The sequence below is a fragment of the Salmo salar genome, chromosome ssa24, assembly GCF_905237065.1.
Source record: "Salmo salar chromosome ssa24, Ssal_v3.1, whole genome shotgun sequence".
In the NCBI taxonomy this organism is placed as follows: domain Eukaryota; kingdom Metazoa; phylum Chordata; class Actinopteri; order Salmoniformes; family Salmonidae; genus Salmo; species Salmo salar.
Genome location: NC_059465.1, coordinates 8963700 through 8969699, shown reverse-complemented (window position 1 = coordinate 8969699; position 6000 = coordinate 8963700).

Below are 6000 nucleotides of genomic sequence, written 5' to 3'. Positions count from 1 at the left end.
AGTATTTGTGTGGTTATGGTCAGTAGTTTTGGTCAGTGTTTAGACCACAGTTGTTGCAGGTGAAAACTGAAAGAAGAGTGATGAGAAGTGATCAGGTAAAATATAAAGCAAGTGAACGGAGTCAGCTTTGCCCTATCCAATAAGAGCAGCAGGATCAATGTACACCCCACCCTTCTCTGTACAGACAGGGAAACTAGCCAGTTGAGTTATTTAGAGCACAGGGAATGATCCTGAGAAGGAGGACGAAGATAGGGAGCATTAGAAAACGTCTCTGTATTGTTCCAGGTTGTCCAGACCGAGGAAGCATTAGAAATCTTCTCTGTATCATTCGGGGTCATGCCATAATGCACTGTAATTATTTTGGTAGATACACTATATTTACAAAAGTATGTGGACCTCCCTTCAAATTAGTGGATTCAGCTATTCAGCCACATCCGTTGCTGACAGGTGTATAAAATCGAGCACACCGCCATGCAAACTCCATAGACAAACATTGGCAGTAGAAGGGCCATACTGAAGAGCTCAGTGACTTTCAACAAGTCAGTTTATCACATTTCTGCCCAGCTAGAGCTGCCCTGGTCATCTGTAAGTGCTGTTATTGTGAAGTGGAAACATCTAGGAGCAACAGCAGTTCAGCCTCGAAGTGGTAGGCCACACAAGCTCACAGAACGGGACCGCCGAGTGCAGAATCATGTAGCGCGTAAAAATCGTCCGTCATCAGTTGCCACACTTACTACCGAATTCCGAGCTGCCTTTGGAAGCAACATCAGCACAAGAACTGTTTGTCGGGAGATTCATGAAATTAGGTTTCCATGGCCGAGCAGCCGCACGCACACAAGCCTAAGATCCCCATGCACAATGCCAAGCATCTGCTGGAGTGGTGTAGAGCTTGCCGCCATTGGACTCTGGAGCACTGGAAACGTATTCTCTGGAGTGATGAATCACGCTTCACCATCTCTGGGTCTGGCGGATGCCAAGATAGCGCTACCTGCTCCAATGCATAGTACCAACTGTAAAGTTTGGTGGAGGAGGAATAATGGCCTGGGGCTGTTTTTCATGGTTAAGGCTAGGCCCCTTAGTTCCAGTGAAGGGAAATCTTAACGCTACAGCATACAGTGCCATTCTAGACGATAGGGTGCTTTCAACTTTGTGGCAACAGTTTGGGGAAGGCCCTTTCTTGTTTCAGCATGACAATGCCCCCATGCACAGAGTGAGGTCCATACAGAAATGGTTTGTCGAGATTGGTGTGGAAAAACTTGACTGGCCTGCACAGAGCCCTGACCTTAACCCTATCGAACACCTTTGGGTTGAATTGGAGCGCCGACTGCAAGCTAGGCCTAATCACCCAACATCAGAGCCCAACCTCACTAATGCTCTTGTGGCTGAATGGAAGCAAGTCCCCGCAGCAATGTTCCAACATCTAGTGAAAAGCCTTCCCAGAAGAATGGGGGCTGTTACAGCAGAAAAGAGGAGACCAACTCCATATTAATGCCCATGATTTTGGAATGAGAAGCCATTTTTGCAGTTGTGCTAGCTGTTAGGTCCAAAACAGATTCACAAATCATGGGAATTTGTCGCGCTATGAAGATGTCTCCCTCCGAGGCATGTGTTGCTTGGCAACCACCCTGCAGTTGCCTTGGCAACCCTGCTCGCTCCATGGCTAAAACCAGTGTGAAAAACATGCTAACAAACATTTGTGCTATGAACCTAAATAAATACTGCACTCTGACCCACAAAACTTCTTTGCTAGATTCATGATACTGGTTAGACAAAGCAAGGAGTGAGTTCCATTCCTTTATGTAAATGTATTCAAATATGCAAATACACCTGGTGTATTTATGCAAATTAGGCACATCATTGTCTTTATTTTAAAACAAAATGTTTTATGTGCTATAATTCAGTCATATCTAATGGATTATGAAAATTCAAAAAATTCGTCATCCATTGTCCAACTGTTTCATTTATTAGAATTGTTAATTTAAAAAAAAATACAATTTCATGACCGTTGCTACTTTAAAGTGCTTCCCAGACACCAAAGAAAGGGAATTATTGTGTCTTCCTAACCCTGAGACACCTGCTGAATCCTTTCACCTTGTGTGCAGACCAACAAACTCTCACTGTCTTACTGCAGAATTAGACGTTAATCCACGTTCTCCAAATGTCAAATTTAAAAGTTGCTCCAAACTGAAAATTTCTCCAAATGTCAAATTTTGAAGTCAAAGGTTAAGTTTAGACACTCATTCCGAATGGTTAAGGTAAGGTTTCAAGTTTGGGATAGGGTTAAAACCAAAAAACAGTGTCCGCAACTGGGATCGAATGCAAACTTCTGATCAAGAGTCATCATGGGATTACCATCCACAACGCCTTAGCAAAACCCAGCCAACTTGATGGTAATAGCGCTCACAGTTGCCCCTTGTGGCCGGTTTTGAAGGCATTTCCTGATGTCCTCAGGACATGGATAGACGTGAATGTGAACTCAAGTCTAAGATGCTTTTTATGCCAGTTTTACATCCAATACACAACAGGAGGTAACCTATATGATGTGCTTAATGAAATATGATATTAGAATCTCTATTCACACAACAGCTCCAAATCTGACAATTATCATCCAGGACATTACTTTACAGAACATTGAGTTAAGCATGCAAATGTTCTATTCTACTATATGGACCTTTAAACTCAGCCGAAACAGAGGGTTGGCTATGTCATCTTGGTTCAGATTAATACAGGGTGTCACTGTGACTATTATGGAATTCTGGGTAACGATTAATTGTCATGCAAATAGCTTTGGTTATAATTTTAGTTGAAAAATGTTTTGCGCTTGTAAAGCATCTTTTGAAAATTATCTATGACATGCCTAATGAATTAAACACAGCTTTGGGGACAGCACCGTCTCAAAAATGAACGGTTCTGACCATTTGAAAATGACGCTTCTCCTTCCAACCATGCTGTTCGCTTGTAAAATTTGTTACCAACTTTACCCAATTCGTGTTAAAATGAAAACCTGATATTGGGTAAACTATATCTACTTAAATATAAAGTTGGATCCCCCTACTCCTAAAATGTGTATTAAGGCGATTATGACTATAATTTTTTTTTTTTTTGCGGTTATTGTCCATAATTGTAGATTACACGATAATTATGCCAGCCCTGATCACGGCAACACATAGCAAATTAGTCCTGCGGTCATCACTGCTGCAGGAAGAGAAAGAGAAAGAAAAAAGAGAGAGAGAGAGAGACCTGGAGAAAGATGAGGAGAAAGATGAGGAGAAAGATGAGGAGAAGCATGACATAATGGACTACTTCTGCCCTCTACTGGTGACTGGTAGCTTGAGACAATTTACCTGATGAGCCATAGGGGTACACTGCAAAGCAGAATCAATGAGTTTGATAAACAACCAAAAATAACTACTGATTTTCATGTTCATTAAGAAAGCTAACCTTCGATATGTGTTTTTGGTTGTAGAGTCAATTAGACCATGTCCATTTCAAGATTATTTTCCCCAGAAAAATACATTTGACATTTTAGTCATTTAGCAGACGCTCTTATCCAGAGCGACTTACAGTAGTGAATGCATACATTTCATACATTTTTTCCCCCCGTACTGGTCCCCCGTGGGAATCGAACCCACAACCCTGGCGTTGCAAACACATTGCAAACACCATGCTCTACCAACTGAGCCACAGAATATTTACGCAAGTTAGCTGGCTAAATCAGTGAACCTACTTTGAACCTACTGTGTAGTAAAAGCCCTCTGGGCTGAGTCCGAAGCAATAGCAACAACACAGGATTATCAAATAGGCCCTACTGGATCCAGCTATGTATTAAACTCATTGCATTTATAACTGTACAGCAGAGCTGTGTAACATACTAAATGCATTACGAAAAAGGTATTGTAACTGACAACTATAGACCCCAGGAAGAATAGCTGCTGCTTCTGCAAAGGATGGGGATTCAAGTAAGCAAACAATAAACAAATAAACTGGCTACTCAGTCACTTTAAAAGTCAAAGTTCTTCAGCAGAAGAAAGACAAAAACTTATTTCAAACTGTTCTTGACTTTTAAAACTAGGTCCCTTTTGATCGGGAAATTGCATTACAAAGGCCTCTTACAGATTTTTAATTCACAACCTCCATAATGAGCTTATGAATTATGAGTTTTCCAGAGGAAATAATGGATTTGTATGCAGAACGAGCAGGCGGAATGACAGCAGCTATAAATGAAAAACATGACTTATGCAGTCACACTCACCCATTATGGAAATGTCATGTCATTTCTTTCCTCTCAGACGTTAATGTTCTTAACTGTAAGACGTTAAATGGGTCATTCCACCAATTCAGTGCCCTTTGAGAAGTGTAACTTGGTAAAAAAAAAAAAAAAAAAAAAGATTTTACATCATTTTTACATTCTGTCATAAAGAGCACATGTTCAACTTAACATAAAACACGTTTTTTCTCATCCCGAGGTTAAATAAAAAAAATGACTATAGTAAGTGCCTATTAATTGTGAACTCTGAGCGGTTGTTTTGTACCCAGTACCGGGTCAGGCGAGTTTTGGGGGTACATATCATTTGAAAGCTACAGCCCCTGTCTTTTTGGAAATCAAACTAAAAATCTTACTGCTGGCAATGTTATAAGAATCTCCCCACCCTGACGGTTACTGTAAAGCAATGCATGTCCATCTCCATCCACATGACCTTGTATGCATTCTCCACATGTGCCAGTTAATATATCTCACTCGTTTACAATAGGAAAAAGAGATGTCATGTGAGATGTCATGTGATCTCCTACCGACCTCTAGTGGACCAACTGGGAATCAGACAGGGGATATATTTACATCAATGGATAGGTGGAGACGTCAGCTTTCTCCTCATATTTATATTATTCCTGTAAGACGAAAAATTACATTGCACAAGACCTGTGCTTTTAAAATGGCTGTGTTCCTATGGGCATTTTCATACGTTTAGAGTGACACCTCGAAGAGTGCCTTTTGCGTCCTATTGAAATTTTTGAAATAAATTGTGAAGTGTTGGGGAATAAGAGATTTGAAAATATAGGTTTGACATAAAGTATGCCATCAAATACTGTTCCAAAATTATTTTCTTTTTTTTAAGGAAATAATTTTGGAACAGTAGTTGGTGGCATACCTTATGTCAAACCTATATTTTCAAATCTCTTATTCCACAACACTTCACAATTTATACCTAAAATATCAATAGGACGCAAAAGGCACTCTTCGAGGAATGACCCAAATGCAATCCATTTCCGGTGTGGGCATACAGTAATTATAATAACAAAATAATCATACAATTTTACTTAAGCGATATGCTTTCATGGCTACTCATTTTCCAATAAGCATAAGGATAATGTGCAGTATAAGATTTCAAACCGGTGTTAGTTTGTGTTTATATATCGTGGATGTAGAACAGTGAAATGACTCGGCTATAACGCACCTGACGACATCCATGGATGTATTTAAGTGCATAGAAAATCATCCAGTCAGGTCACACTGACTTAAAATACAGTCAAATCTGTCAACTCCATTCCATTCCATTCAAACTACTTTATTTGTCCCCTTGGGGCAATTCCATTAGGGCTATAATGGTGCTTCTGATGCATACAAAAGAGGCAGTGTCTGTTGCATTTCATCTTTCATAGACATATTTAGTATTCACTTCCTTAGCCAATGCAGGCCTATCTCAGTGTTTTGCCCAACAGTCTATTTTTGAGATGCAAAGTGAGAGCACTCACAACAAGACCACAATCAAAGGACTCTCCTGTTAGACGAATTAGAACCGGAGGAAGATAAGTCTGTTTTGTTGTGTCCATCTGGTGCAGCCTAATAAAGAGGATATCTAAGTTCCCAATAAAGGATGTTGGAAGCCTTTTAGCACATCAATGTCATTAAAAATGAGCAGAAAAAAAACTATTCCTGCCAGAATCACTATCAGCTACCTGTGTAGTTTATAGCTTTCATCAAACAACAATATGTTTCACCAT